Below are 17,022 nucleotides of genomic sequence, written 5' to 3'. Positions count from 1 at the left end.
CCACGCTGCGCTTTGGTCTCCTCAATACGACGATCGTGACAATTAGTATTGGATAGAAAAAAAAACCCTAGACCCACTCCAATTTGCATACCGCCCCAACAGATCCACAGATTATTCAATCTCTAGTGCACTCCACACGGCCCTTTCCCACCTGGACAAAAGGAACACCTATGTGAGAATGCTATTCATTGACTACAGCTCAGCGTTCAACACCAAAGTGCCCTCAAAGCTCATCACTAAGCTAAGGACTCTGGGACTAAACACTTCCCTCTGCAACTGGATCCTGGACTTCCTGAAGGGCTGTCCCCAGTTGGTAAGGGTAGGTAACAACACTTCTGCCACGCTGATCCTCAACACCGGGGCCCCTCAGGGGTGCGTGCTCAGTCCCCTCCTATACTCCCTGGCACTACTCCAACACCATCATTAAGTTTGCCAATGACATAACAGTGGTAGGCCAAGACAAAGGAGATGATTGTGGACTACAGGAAAAAGAGGATTGAGCATGCCCCCATTCTCATCGACGGAGCTGTAGTGGAGCAGGTTGAGAGCTTCAAGTTCCTTGGTGTCCACATCACCAACAAATCAACATGGTCCAAGCACACCAAGACAGTCATACCCTAATCCCTCTCAGGTGACTGAAAAGGTTTGGCATGGGTCCTCAGATCTTCAAAAGTTTCTACAGCTGCACTATCGAGAGCATCCTGATTGGTTGCATCACCGCCTGGTATGGAAACTTCTCGGCCTCCGACCACAAGGCACTTTAGAGGGTAGTGCGTAAGGCCCAGTACATCATCGGAACCAAGCTAGCTTTCTGCCATCCAGGACCTTAGTACCAGGCGGTGTCAGAGGAAGGCCCTAAAAATTGTCAAAGACTCCAGACACCCTAGTCATAGACTGTTCTCTCTGCTACCACACGGCAAGCGGTACCTGAGCGCCAAGTCTAGGTCCAAGAGGCTGCTAAACAGCTTCTACCTACAAGCCATAAGATGACACCTGAACATCTAATCAAATGTCTACCCCGACTATTTGCATTGCCCCCCGCCCCTTTTTTATACTGCTGCTACTCTCTGTTGTTTTCATCTATGCATAGTACACACAGGCACACATTCGCCACACAGACTACCACACATCACATACGCTGCTGCTACTGTCTATTATCTATCCTGTTGCCTAGTCACTTTACCCATACCTACCTCAATTTCCTCGTACCCCTGCACATCGTTTCAGTACTGGAGCCCCCTATATATAGCCAAGCTAACATAACCCATTGTGTATTTATTCGTTGTGTTGATATATATATTTATTAGTAGTAGTAGTATTCTGCATTGTTGGAAAGGGCCTGCATGTAAGAATTTCACTGTTAGTATACACCTGTTGTTTACAAAGCATGTGACAGTTACATTTGATTTGTATTTTATTGGAGTAGCTCACAAAAAAATGTGTTGTACGAAGTAGCTCTTATTAAATAAATGTTGGAGACCCCTGATCTAGCCCAATGTAACGGCGTTCTTCTATCTCCTCCTCTGATGAAGAGGTAGAACAAGGATCGGACCAAAATGCAGCGTGATGATGATTCATGATATAAAACAATACAAGCGGAAACTACAAAATAATGAAAAGTGAAAACCGAAACAGCCCTATCTGGTGCAAACACTAAGACAGGAACAATCACCCACAAAATACACAGTGAAACCCCGGCTACCTAAATATGGTTCCCAATCAGAGACAACGAGAATCACCTGACTCTGATTGAGAACCGCCTCAGGCAGCCAAGCCTATGCTACACCCCTACTCAGCCGCAATCCCAATGCCTACAAAATCCCAATACGAAACACAACAAAATAAACCCATGTCACACCCTGGCCTGACCAAATATATAACGAAAACACAAAATACTATGACCAAGGCGTGACACCCAAATTGTTCAAATATGACACATATTACTGGAACTACATTTGATTATTTTTATTCCAGATTCGGGGCACATTTGATATTGATAATAATATATTAATAATACATTTGCAATATTATTTTTATGTGAACATAATCAATGACCTAATTTCTATGCAAAACTTCAGTTTGCATTTTCAAGTTAACAGTTCTAGTTCAATGCCCTACCAGATAGCACTGCCATATTGAGAAAGAAAATTGTTTAAAACATTCAATTTCGTATTGGGTTAAACAATATTATTCCTCCGATTTTCAAATTTCATCTCCTCATTGTCATGCGTTATCCTGGCCACATTCTTTACAGTTTGGCCTGTCAATCCATCACTATGGGTGTGGCTTTCAGGTTAGTGGGCGGGATGTTTGTGAGTCACAGGGATGGTATGGTTTCAGACCTGTCAATTTGGTATTTGGTATTTTATTAGCATCCAAACAAAACAATGCAGAATGACCTAATACAGAATATCAATAGACAAGAACAGCTCAAGGACAGAAACATTTAAAAAAAATGTAAAGGCACACGTAGCCTACATACAGATGAAGTCGGAAGTTTACATACACCTTAGCCAAATACATTTAAACTCAGTTATGACAATTCCTGACATTTAATCCTAGCAAAAATCACTGTTTTAGGTCAATCTCAATGGCATTCTTTATTTTAAGAATGTGAAATGTCTGAATTATAGTAGACCGAATGATTTATTTCAGCTTTCATTTCTTTCATCACATTCCCAGTGGGGCAGAAGTTTGCATTGCCTTAAATTGTTTAACTTGGGTCAAATGTTTTGGGTAGCCTTCCACAAGCTTCCCACAAAAAGTTGGGTGAATTGTGGCCCATTCCTCCTGACAGAGCTGGTGTAACTGAGTCAGGTTTGTAGGCCTCCTTGCTCGCACACACTTTTTCAGTTCTGCCCACAAATGTTCTATGGGATTGAGGTCAGGGCTTTGTGATGGCCACTCCAATACTTTGACTTTGTTTTTCTTCAGCCATTTTGCCACAACTTTGGAAGTATGTGTTGTGTCTTTGGCTATGCCGGATTATGTGATATGACTTGCTATTCTATAAAGTAATTTCTTCGTAATTAATATCACCTGATTGAGCTAATCATGTAAATGTAATTAACTAGAGAGTCGGGCACCACAAAATAATATTTATAGAGCTGTTATCTTCCGAATAAACTCTTAAAGACCTAATAATATTTCAGTCTCATCTGAAAGTTGTACATTCTTGGTTATCTGCAAGAACCCTGGTTAACAATTTGAATCAGCAATACAAAATTGGGTTTAATCATTTATTTACTAAATACCTAACTAATCACACATACACATAATTAAATCATAACTTGATAACAAATTACGTCATAAAGGAAAAAGTCCCTAGCGGGCGGAACAGATATGACAGCTTGTTACTCAAAGGAAAAGGGGCTGGGTTGAGTGAAAGAGCGGGAAGACCAGAACAAAGGCGAAGCTGTGCTATCGTAAATACAGTATCTTATGCATTCTAAATTACCGCCCATTTGGAAAAGGAAAATGCAATAAATATTTACTCTGAGCTGCACTTCAGTAGGTTGGTGGAAGGCCGTGTTGCCAAACCGAGTCCTCTGTCCTTTGAATAATGTCTCTGGTTGTCAATTGGATACGTTGTAGTAAGTTTGTTGTGTGATAGACGGGATACTCTGTCTGTTCCTTCCTAACCTGCGGTCGCTAACTCAACAGCTAGGAGGTATCACTTCTGTAGTGAATAAGGGTTCAAAGTTCATACCATTCGCAACCAAAGCTCATGCTGATGTTGGCTTCGTTCTGAACCATTCTGACATAGGACCGTCGCCCTCATATCCTCGGAACAGGAAGTTCTATTGTCATCAAGGGCTTATATAGGAAGGGAGAAAAGGGGTGTGTGTCATAGTTTACAACCTCTGTCTCTTCACGTGGGCGGGCCACTGAGTGAGCAGCAATATCTTATGAAAACCCACATCTCACATTTTAGAAGCTAAAATCACATTTCATCCCATCACAAATAATTTCATATTCAAACATTTAAATTGAACAACAATTCCATGTGAATCCGATAACTCTGATGTGTAGACTTTCCACTGTAGAGTTTATCATCTTATCATTGATGAGAATGTCTCAGATGACAACCGAACTGACATCATATTCATTAAGTACCACCGCATATGTTCAATTGTTCGGATTACTAGAATATAGTTCATTTCCCCCCACATTCTGATGTTCCCATAATCTCTATATTAACCAAGGGATTTTAAATGTAACCTCAGTAGGTTAGAGAGAGGGAAAAGGGGGGAAGAGGTATTTATGACTATCATAAACCTATCCCCCAGGCCAACGTCATGACATATGCTTGGGGTCATTGTCTATTTGGAAGACCCATGTGCGACCAAGCTTTAACTTCCTGATTGATGTCTTGAGATGTTGCTTAAATATATCCACATAATTTTCCAGCCTCATGATGCCATCTATTTTGTGAAGTACACCAGTCCCTCCTGCAGCAAAGCACCCCCACAACATGATGCTGCCACCCCCGTTCTTCACGTTGGGATGGTGTTCTTCAGCTTACAAGGCTCCCCCTTTTCCCTCCAAACATGATGATGGTCATTATGACCAAACAGTTCTATTTTTGTTTCATCAGACCAGAGGACATTTCTCCAAAAACTATTATCTTTGTCCTCATGTGCAGTTGCAAACCGTATTTTATGGTGGTTTTGGAGCAGCGGTTTCTTCCTTGCTGAGTGGCTTTTCAGGTTATGTTGATATAGGACTCGTTTTACTGTTGATATTGATACTTTTGTACCTGTTTCCTCCAGCATCTTCACAAGGTCCTTTGCTGTTGTTCTGGGATTGATTTGCACCTTTCGCACAAAAGCACGTTCATCTCTAGGAGACAGAACGCATGTCCTTCCTGAGCGGTATGACGGCTGCGTGGTCCAATGGTGTTTATACTTGCGTACTATTGTTTGTACAGATGAACGTGCTACCTTCAGGAGTCTGGAAATTGCTCCCAAGGATGAACCAGACTTGTGGTGGTCTACAATTTTTTTCTGATGTCTTGGCTGATTTATTTTGATTTTCCCATTATGTTAAGCAAATATGCTCTGAGTTTGAAGGTATTCCTTGAAATACATCCACAGGTACACCTCCAATTATGTCAATTAGCTTCTAAAGCCATGTCATTATTTTCTGGAATTTTCCAAGTTGTTTAAAGGCACAGTCAATTGAGTGTATTTTGACCCACTGGAATTGTGATACAGTGAAATAATCTGTCTGTAAACAATTGTTGTCATGCACAAGGTAGATGTCCTAACCGACTATAGTTTGTTATCAAGAAATGTGTGGAGTGGTTGAAAAACAAGTTCAGGGTTTCAGTGACTACATTAGCTGTGGTTGCATCATCAGCATACATGGACACACATGTTTTGTTTAATGACAGTGGCAGGTCATTGGTAAAAATAGAAAAGAGTAGAGGGCCTAGAGAGCTGCAATGCGGTACACCACACTTTACATGTTTGACATTCCATTAAAGAAAACCCTCTTATATTAACCTCTTGAAGCTAGGGGGCACTATTTTTATGTTTGGAAAAATAACGTTCTCAAAGTAAACGGCCTATTTCTCAGGACCAGATGCTAGAATATGCATATAATTGACAGATTAGAATAGAAGTTTCCAAAACTGAATTTTCCAAAACTGCCAAAAATAAAATATTGTCTGTGATTATAACATAACTGATATTGCAGGCGAAACCCTGAGGAAAATCCAATCAGGAAGTGCCTCTTATTTTGAAACCCTTCTGTTCCTATGCATGCCTATACTCCATTTAAAGGGATATCAACCAGATTCCTTTTTCTCTGGCTTCCCTAAGGTGTCAACAGTCTTTAGACATAGTTTCAGGCTTTTATTTAGAAAAATTAGCGTGAAAGATCACATTGCGTAAGTGGATAGGTGGGGGCTCTCAGAGTGAGTTTTTGCGCTACAGAGTAAAGCCGCCATTGTTCATCCCGCTGTTATTAAAAAACCTACACACTCGGTTGATATATTATCAAATATATATTTAAAAAACTACCTGAGGAATGATTATAAAAAACATTTGACATGTTTCTGTGGACATTATGAAGACTATTTGGAATTTCCGTCTGCGTTGTCGTGACCACTCTTTCCTGTGGATTTCTGAACATAACGCGACAAACAAACGGAGGTATTTTGGGTAAAAAAATATCTTTATAGAACAAAAGGAACATTTTATGTAACTGGGAGTCTCGGGAGTGAAAACATCCGAAGATCATCAAAGGTAAACGGTTAATTTGATTGCTTTTCTGATTTTCGTGACCAAGCTTCCTGATGCTAAGTGTACATAATCCTATGTTAGGCTATCGATAAACTTACACAAACGCTAGGATTGCTTTCGCAGTAAAGCATAATTTCAAAATCTGAGACGACAGGTGGATTAACAAAAGGCTAAACTGTGTTTTGCAATATTGCACTTGTGATTTCATGAATATTAATATTTTTTTGTAATATTATTTGACTGTTGCTGACGAAAATGATCCCGCGACAGGGATGGTTAGCGTCAAGAAATTAAACAGATAACTCTGAATCCCCAATATGGCAGAGGTTGAAAAGCCGTAACACAAGTCTTTTCAACAACAGGTTATGGTCAACAATACCAAAGGCTACACTGAAATCTAACAGTACAGCTCCCACAATCTTCTTATTATCACTTTCGTTCAACCAATCATCAGTCATTTGTGTCAGTGCACTACATGTTGAGTGCCCTTCTCTATAAGCATGCTGAAAGTCTGTTAATTTGTTTACAGAGAAATAGCATTGTATTTGGTCAAACACAATTTTTTACAAGAGTTTGCTATGAGCTGGCAGCAAGCTTATAGGTCTGCTGTTAGAACCAGTAAAGGCCGCTATACCACTCTTGCGTAGCGGAATTACTTTGGCTTCCCTCCAGGCCTGAGGACAAAGCTTTCCTCCGGGCTCAGATTTAAAATATGACAGAAAGGAGTGGCTATAGAGTCAGCTACCATCCTCAGTAGCTTTCCATCTAATTTGTAAATGCCAGGAGGTTTGTCATTATTAATTGATAACAATAATTTTTTCACCTCTTCCACACTAATTTTTTAAAATTCTAACTTGCATTATTTTTTCATGCATGTATACAATTGCTCACTGTTCGCTGTTGGCATTTCTTGCCTAAGTTTACCGACAAAATAATAATTAAATTATTGGCAACATCAAATGGTTTTGTGATGAATAAGCCATCTGATTCGATGAAAGATGTTGAATTTGTCTTCCTGCCCAAAGTTTTTTTTATATCATTGATCTTTGTTTCATAATAAAGTTTCTTTTTCTTTTTGTTGAGTTTAGTCACATCATTTCTCAATTTGCAGTCAGTAAGCCAGTAAGAATTGCAGCCAGACTTATTAGCCAGTCCTTTTGCCCCATCTCTTTCAACCCCTCATCAATCCATGGAGACTTAACAGTTCTTACATTCAGTTTCTTAACAGGTTTATGTTTATCAATAATTGGAAGAAGCAAATTCATCAAGTGCAGCTTCTGGATGCTCCTCATTAATCACTTCAGACCAACAAATATTTTTAACATCATCCACATAAGAGTCACAGCAAAATATTTTGTATGATATCTTATACGCTATTTTAGGCCCAGCTATTGGAACTTTGGCTTTCCTGGATATAGCCACTATATTGTAATCACTGCATCCAATGGGTACGGACACAGCTTTAGAACAAAGTTCTACAGCATTAGTACAAATGTGATCAATACATGTGGATGATCTTGTTACTGTAGTGTTTGTAAACACCCTGGTTGATTAATAACCTGAACTAGATTACAGGCACTGGTTACAGTAATAAGATTCCTCTTGAGTGGACAGCTTGATGAAAACCAGTCAATATTCAGGTCCCCAAGAAAGTAGACCTCTCTGTTTACATCACACACAGTATCAAACATTTCACACATATTATTTAGATACTGACTGTTAGCACTTGGTGGCTTATAGCAACACCCCAAAAGAAAATGCTTTAGATGTGAAACTGCAACCACAACACTTAAACACTTGACATAAGATCTTCTCCCATTACAGGGATATGGCTCTGAATATATACAGCAACACCTCCCCTATAAGCATTTATGTCTCTTCTATAGATGTCATATCCTTGTATTGCTACTGACGTATCATCAAATGAATTATCTAAGTGAGTTTCAAATATAACTAATATATTAATGTTATCTGATGTTAGCAAGTTATTGATTTCATGAACCTTATTTCTAAGGCTACATTTATTTTCAGCCCTTTCTTGGGTAGCTTATCAGAAATAGATATAATACTGAAAAGAGCAAACAAAGCAAGACAAAAAAATATACATTCAGCTGTCCATTAATCAATTGGTGTGTGTGTGCTGCGGGGTTGAAGCTACGCACCCATAGGCTTGGCTATTAATTACTGGGGGTGGGATTTTCAGGAAAGGGAGTAGATTAGTAATTAAAACACTTTAAAAATATATATATATTGTGGCAAAACCTTATAAAAAATAGTCATGTTCATAAATATGGATTTTCCCTGTTAAAAAAATGCACATCCCTTCCCCTCACAAGATTTTTTGCACCCCCACCTTCAGACAAAGTCAAGCACTCATGAATAAGAGCAATATCATCTTTATTTCATAATTGGCAGCCAAGCACCGATCATCATGTCACCATGTAAAGGGGTTCTATATGTAGCTGGTGTAGAGAGCCAGGCGCAGGACAGCAGATATGAGTAATCAACATACTTTACTCAAATTGTCAAATATACATAGTAACAAATACACGCACACCATGACAGACCAAAAATGAAATAAACAATCACTCACAAAAAACCATGGGGTAACAGAGGGTTAAATAATTAACAAGTAATTGTGGGATCAGGTGTGTAAAACAAAGACAAAACAAATGAAAAGTGGATCGGCGGTGGCTAGAAGGCCGGTGACGTCGACCGCCGAACGCCGCCCGAACAAGGAGAGGGCCCGACTTCGGAGGAAGTCGTGACAGTACTCCCCCCCCTTGATGCGCGGCTCCAGCAGCACGCCGACACCAACCTCAGGGATGACGCGGAGGACTTCCTCCACCGGCACCCAGATTTCTCCTCCGGACCGTACCCCTCCCACTCCATGAGTTACTGAAGGCCCCTCGCCCGACGCCTCGAGTCCAGGATAGCTCGAACAGCATATGCTGGGGCCACCTTGATGTCCAGAGTGGGCGGAGGAACCTCCCGCACCCCAGCTTCCTGGAGTGGACCAGCCACCACCGGCCTGAGGAGAGACATATGGAACGAGGGATTAATACGATAATCTGGGGGAAGCTGTAACCTGTAGCATACCTTGTTCAGTCTCCTCAGGACTTTAAATTGCCCCATAAACCACAGACCCAGCTTCCGGCAGGGCAGGCGGAGGGGCAGGTTTCGGGTCGAGAGCCAGACCGGGTCCCCCGGTGCGATCACCGAGGCCTTGTGGCGGTCAGCGCCCTCTTTTTGCCGCCTCACGGCCCGTTGTTGGTGCACATGGGCGGCGTCCCAGGTCTCCTCTGAGCTCTTAAACCATTCATCCCACCGCAGGAGCTTTGATTTGGCTCTGATGCTACCGTGCCAGAACCGGCTGATACCCCAGTACACACTGGAAAGGAGAGAGGTTAGTGGAGGAGTGGCGGAGTGAGTTTTGGGCCATCTCTGCCCAGAGGATGAACGCCGCCCACTCAAATAAAATCAAATAAAATGTATTTATATAGCCCTTCGTACATCAGCTGATATCTCAAAGTGCTGTACAGAAACCCAGCCTAAAACCCCAAACAGCAAGCAATGCAGGTGTAGAAGCACGGTGGCTAGGAAAAACTCCCTAGAAAGGCCAAAACCTAGGAAGAAACCTAGAGAGGAACCAGGCTGTGGGGTGGCCAGTCCTCTTCTGGCTGTGCCGGGTGGAGATTATAACAGAACATGGCCAAGATGTTCAAATGTTCATAAATGACCAGCATGGTCGAATAATAATAAGGCAGAACAGTTGAAACTGGAGCAGCAGCACGGCCAGGTGGACTGGGGACAGCAAGGAGTCATCATGTCAGGTAGTCCTGGGGCATGGTCCTAGGGCTCAGGTCCTCAGAGAGAGAGAAAGAAAGAGAGAAGGAGAGAATTAGAGCACACACACTTAGATTCACACAGGACACCGAATAGGACAGGAGAAGTACTCCAGATATAACAAACTAACCCTAGCCCCCCAACACAAACTACTGCAGCATAAATACTGGAGGCTAAGAAAGGAGGGGTCAGGAGACACTGTGGCCCCATCCGAGGACACCCCCGGACAGGGCCAAACAGGAAGGATATAACCCCACCCACTTTGCCAAAGCACAGCTCCCACACCACTAGAGGGATATCTTCAACCACCAACTTACCATCCTGAGACAAGGCTGAGTATAGCCCACAAAGATCTCCGCCATGGCACAACCCAAGGGGGGGCGCCAACCCAGACAGGATGACCACATCAGTGAATCAACCCACTCAGGTGACGCACCCCTTCCAGGGACGGCATGAGAGAGCCCCAGCAAGCCAGTGACTCAGCCCCTGTAATAGGGTTAGAGGCAGAGAATCCCCGTGGAAAGAGTTGCTCCAGAGCCTTTCCGTTCACCCTCCCACTCCTGGGCCAGACTACACTCAATCATATGACCCACTGAAGAGATGAGTCTTCAGTAAAGACTTAAAGGTTGAGACCGAGTTTGCGTGTCTGACATGGGTAGGCAGACCGTTCCATAAAAATTGAGTTCTATGGGAGAAAGCCCTGCCTCCAGCTGTTTGCTTATAAATTCTAGGGACAATTAGGAGGCCTGCGTCTCCTGGCAATATGACCCCAGAAACCTACCCACATCCTGGTTTACTCTCTCCACCTGCCCGTTACTCTCGGGGTGAGGCTGACCGAGACCCCCAGTCGTTCCATGAACGCTCTCCAGACCCTGGATGTGAACTGGGAACCTTGAACCCCGTAGTGCCAGAAGACATGAGTGAACAGGGCCTCCGCAGTCTGTAGGGCCGTAGGGAGACCAAGCAAAGGGAGGAGACGGAAGGACTTAGAAAACCGATCCACAACAACCAGAATCGTGGTGTTGCCCTGTGAGGGAGGAAGATCCGTTGCCAGAATGATGCCAGAATGACCAGAGGTGCCTGGGAGGCTGGGCACGAGCAGGGGGAAACCCCTCACGTCCTTGGCAATAGAACCAGTACTTCCCACTAAGGCAACGCACCGTCTGACCGATGAATGACCAGAGGAGGCTGAGACGGAATGTACAGGCTGGACACTGGACACTGGGGGGGGGGCTCTGTGCGTAACGTGTAGAGAGTCAGTTGCAGGACAGCAGATATGAGTAATCAATGTACTTTACTCAAAATGTCAAATATACAAAGTAACAAATACACGCACACCATGACCGACCGAAAATAGAATAAACAATCACTCACAACAAAACATGGGGGAACAGAGGGTTAAATAATTAACAAGTAAATGTGGGATTGAAATCAGGTGTGTAAAACAAAGACAAAACAAATGGAAAATGAGGGGATCGGCGGTGGCTAGAAGGCCGGTGACGCCGAACGCCACCCGAACAAGGAGAGGGACCGACTTCGGCGGAAGTCGTGACACACCAGCATTACCGTGCACTTAGAACCACCAAGAAGTTCATTATAAACTCTTCATAATTTCCATGTCATGGTGGTAGGCCTAAAACGTAACAAATCATTGCGTTACTCCAGGTTTACTTATAATGTACTGTTTTCATCAGGCCTGTCTTGATTTTTTTTCAGCATCAGGTAATTAAATGTCATGAAATGGTTGGATGGAAACCTGGTTACTGAAGAGATCTTAGTTCCAAAGTCTCCTGCACAGTTTCTGTACTAGAGCCCTCAAGACTGCCAATGATATGTTAAGCAAGCCCTGTCAATATTTTAATTAGCTGACTTTACACTCACAATTCATAGCCAAATCTGACAATTATTGGAAATAAAGAATAAAACACCATTTGCCTAATGCAGCGCGACATCTCCATCGAATATAGTTGATCCGGCTGTTGAATGTTTTCCCACTCCTCTTCAATTCCTGTAAAAAGTTGCTTGATAGTGGCGGGAACTGGAGCACGCTGTCGTACATGTCGATCCAGAGCATCCCAAACATGCTCAATGGGTGGAGACATGTCTGGTGAGTATGCAGGCCATGGAAGAACTGGGACATTCTCAGTTTCCAGGAATTGTGTACAGATCTTTGCAACATGGGGCCATGCATTATCATGCTAATATATGAGGTGATGGTGGTGGATGAATGGCATGACAATGGGCCTCAGGACTTTGTCACAGCATCTCTGTGCATTCAAATGGCCATTGATGAAATGCAATTGTGTTCATTATCCGTAGCTTACGCCTACCCATACCCTAACCCACCGCCACCATGTGGCACTCTGTTCACAACGTTGACATCAGCAAACCGCTCACCCACACGACACCATACACGCTGTCTGGCATCTACCCAGTACAGTTGAAAACAGGATTAATCCGTGAAGAGCACACTTCTCCAGTGTGCCAGTGGCCATCGAAGGTGAGCATTTTCCCACTGAAGACGGTTACGACGCCGAACTGCAGTCAGGTCAAGACCCTGTCAAGTGGATGGATTATCTTTGCAAAGGAAAATGCACACTAACTTTGACGTAAACAAATTTGTGCACAACATTTTTGAGAAATAAGCTTTTATTTCAGCTCATGAAACATGGGACCAACACTTTACATTATGCGTTTATATTTTTATTCAGTATAGATCCAGAAAGCATTAGTATAGTATATGGTGACATGTCTTTGACCCCATCCATTCTGCGGGTGGAGATGGTCCATGTTTAGACAGGGAAATTAGCAGGGGGGAGATCAAAGATCATTAGCACCATAACTCGTCTGAGAAAGCGATGTGGCCCTGGGTTGGACGGGGCCATCTGTAATTCTGCAGGATGGTAATGAGCGAGACTCCTGGGTGATGTGTGCCGAGGTTGAGTCCTGACAATGAGCCTCTCTTTTATCTTTACCTTTAACGGGCCTGCCAGTGGACAGAGGTGCACCTCTTCAAGGGCCCGCTAAAATCCATCACATCCTTTGATTATGGATTGATTGCCAGCCACTATACCCCGGTGTACACACAGCTGATGCCCTTCCACTGTGCCACCACGCTGACTCCTCACTGACCCTCAATCCCTCATTCCTCCCTCCCATTGAGGAGGCCAAGTCGAGCACCATCCACTCCACTCTGCATAACCTTGTGGACGGACTGGTTTCTAGCAGTGAAGGTGGTGGCAGAGACAGTATTCTCACAACCACGTATATACTGTAGCTAAAGGTTACCCTGGGGAGGTTTAGCTAGCATTTAGTATCAGCAAGGGGGGGCTATATTTGAATTTATCTGTTGTATTGTCTGAGACAGACGGCCTGTGCTGTGGTAGACAGACTTGCCTTGGCTGAGCCCAGTGAATGTGTCTATGTCTCCCAGGCTGACGTTCTGTGGGCTGAGGTCCTGTGGTGCTTTTCATCCAACAGAGTTGTGAATATTTGGGAATAGCTCAGCTCATATTTGTGCAAATGAAATGTAGCTACTTCACACTGAGGGGCCAAATGAGGGTCAGCAACATTTGCTGACAGATGTGTTTACCCCATTAAAAACAAATCTGTAAACTCTATTTATTTTCCTCGCAGTCGATTCCAGGTCATCTTCTAGTGGGTTGGACAGAGTATTTCTTTGGAGAATGTGAAGAATGTAATTCTCAGGGTGTTGCATATTCTCAGACCTTTTTAGTGTTGACTCAAGCACTAAAAGTATGTGGTTTGGACGTATTCAGAGAATCCACATTCTCATCACAAAGAAAGATTTTTATCTTTACAGGTTTGATGGATCATAGATTTTTCCCCACTTGAATTGCCATGGCCCTCTATGGGTTGCTAGTGAAAGTTATGAAAACTGAAGATATGAAACAAATGTTGCAGAAAAACAGGAGTGTAGGTTCTCCCCTAATTAATTTACACTAGGTACAGTATTGGAACCAAATGATACAACATAGAAAACACTCACATTGAAAACATTGCAATCTAATCATAAGGAGAGAGTGGAGTAAGTTGAGCAAAAGGGTTATTTGAGCCACCCCTTGTTTCTAGGGAAACAATAAACTAAATGAATCATGTGACCAAATATTTAGGAAGAGGTCATCATTTAATGAAGAAAGAAACCACATGAAAAAAAGTGGTAAGCAAGTTAGGTTGAAAAAAAATGGAAGTTGATCGATCCCATTCGAGGGAGGGGCAGATATTTTGTGTTTGACTATAAAATGTGTTGGCACCTTCAATTTTTGTACATTTTCTCATAGAAAGTATATTTCAACACTGTCTGCTCAGGCAAATTTGCTGAACTGCTAAACCTGGAACCAATCAGAACTCCCATACATACAAAGCCAATGGCCTGCTTCTATATAGGATGTAAACACAGCCTCAAATGAAAACTTGAGTTGCTTTCTGTATGTGTGATGAGCTCCCAAAGACCGAGTGCCCCCACTGTATGTGAATCCATTCATTAAATAATACTTGCATTCTGCATTCGCTTCTTATGACCATATTGATCTTGCTCAGCTAAATGCAGCTAAAACTTTTCTTGGGAAAAGAAACATGAGCAAAATATAACTAAAGGTTAGACTACACATTTTTTTTTTAAATGGACAGAGAACTCTCTCAAGCTGTCACCAGTTGTGTTTAGTACCTTAGATACAGTGAATGGGATTGGCAGATGTGATCAGCAGAGATGGTACCTGGATAGTACACAAGTTTTGATTGGATTGCTGTTTAGTACTTGGCAAACTTTGCCTGTCCAGCTAGCAAACATAAAAGTAAGTATTTAAAGAATATATCGAAGAATTGACGTTGCCAACAAACGGAAATGTGTTCAGAATAAATACATATGCTCAATAGGTAAAAAACAGCTCCCCCTCGCCAGTGACCGATCATCTTGAAAACTAAAGGAGATGCGACGCTTCGGCCCACAACCTACATATGTAGATATCTTTGTTAGAAAGAATACTACACTGCCCCAAAAAATAAAGGGAACACTAAAATAACACATCCTAGATCTGAAAGAATGAAATATACTTTTTTCTTTACATAGTTGAATGTGCTGACAACAAAATCACACAAAAATGATCAATGGAAATGAAATTCATCAACCCATGGAGGTCTGGATTTGGAGTCACACTCAAAATTAAAGTGGAAAACCACACTACAGGCTGATCCAACTTTGATGTAATGTCCTTAAAACAAGTCCAAATGAGGCTCAGTAGTGTGTGTGGTCTCCACGTGCCTGTATGACCTCCCTACAACGCCTGGGCATGCTCCTGATGAGGTGGAGGATGGTCTCCTGAGGGATCTCCTCCCAGACCTGGACAAAAGCATCCGCCAACTCCTGGACAGTCTGTGGTGCAACGTGGTGTTGGTGGATGGAGCGAGACATGATGTCCCAGATGTGCTCAATTGGATTCAGGTCTGGGGAACGGGCGGGCCAGTTCATAGCATCAATGCCTTCCTCTTGCAGGAACTGCTGACACACTCCAGCCACATGAGGTCTAGCATTGTTTTGCATTAGGAGGAACCCAGGGCCAACCGCACCAGCATATGGTCTCACAAGGGGTTTGAGGATCTCATCTCGGTACCTAATGGCAGTCAGGCTACCTCTGGCGAGCACATGGAGGGCTGTGCGGCCCCCCAAAGAAATGCCACCCCACACCATGACTGACCCACCGCCAAACCGGTCATGCTGGAGGATGTTGCAGGCAGCAGAACGTTCTCCATGGCGTCTCCAGACTTTCACGTCTGTTACATGTGCTCAGTGTGAACCTGCTTTCATCTGTGAAGAGCATAGGGCGCCAGTGGCGAATTTGCCAATCTTGGTGTTCTCTGGCAAATGCCAAACATCCTGCACGGTGTTGGGATGTAAGCACAACCCCCAGCTGTGGACGTCGGGCCCTCATACCACCCTCAGGGAGTCTGTTTCTGACCGTTTGAGCAGACACATGCACATTTGTGGCCTGCTGGAGGTCATTTTGCAGGGCTCTGGCAGTGCTCCTCCTTGCACAAAGGCGGAGGTAGCAGTCCTGCTGCTGGGTTGTTGCCCTCCTACAGCCTCCTCAACGTCTCCTGATGAACTGGCCTGTCTCCTGGTAGAGCCTCCATGCTCTGGACACTACGCTGACAGACACAGCAAACCTTCTTGCCACAGCTCGCATTGATGTGCAATCCTGGATGAGCTGCACTACCTGAGCCACTTGTGTGGGTTGTAGACTCCGTCTCATGCTACCACTAGAGTGAAAGCACCGCCAGCATTCAAAAGTGACCAAAACATCAGCCAGGAAGCATAGGAACTGAGAAGTGGTCTGTGGTTATCATCTGCAGAACCACTCCTTTATTGGGGGTGTCTTGCAAATTGCCTATAATTTCCACCTGTTGTCTATTCCATTTGTACAACAGCATGTGAAATGTATTGTCAATCAGTGATGCTTCCTAAGTGGACAGTTTGATTTCACAGAAGTGTGATTGACTTGGAGTTACATTGTGTTTAAGTGTTCCCTTTATTTTTTTGAGCAGTGTATATTTCTCTTGACGCTGAATGTAAAAAATGTCTCAACATACCCCAATCTCCCCTACCACTCATTGTACCAAAATACCGCCATGGTTTTTCACATATTAATTTGACTGATGGTTTTTGCCACCAAAGTACATACTTTAGGGGGGAGAACCTAATATAACCACAAACAGCATGTGTGCCTGGGCATTACTGACATTCGAGGCCAGCAGATTTCAGTGTTACAGCAGTACAGATACAGGCCTTAGAATGAAGGTGAAGTGAGAGAATGAAGCTACTGTTTACTGTCACATCACACACACAATGCAACCTACACATCTCCGGGGACATCTATGATGAGCCCAGGCAATTCATGCAGAAAATTGTTAG

The sequence above is a fragment of the Oncorhynchus nerka genome, linkage group LG22 (assembly GCF_034236695.1).
Source record: "Oncorhynchus nerka isolate Pitt River linkage group LG22, Oner_Uvic_2.0, whole genome shotgun sequence".
Classification (NCBI taxonomy): domain Eukaryota; kingdom Metazoa; phylum Chordata; class Actinopteri; order Salmoniformes; family Salmonidae; genus Oncorhynchus; species Oncorhynchus nerka.
Note: the sequence above shows the minus strand (reverse complement) of the source record.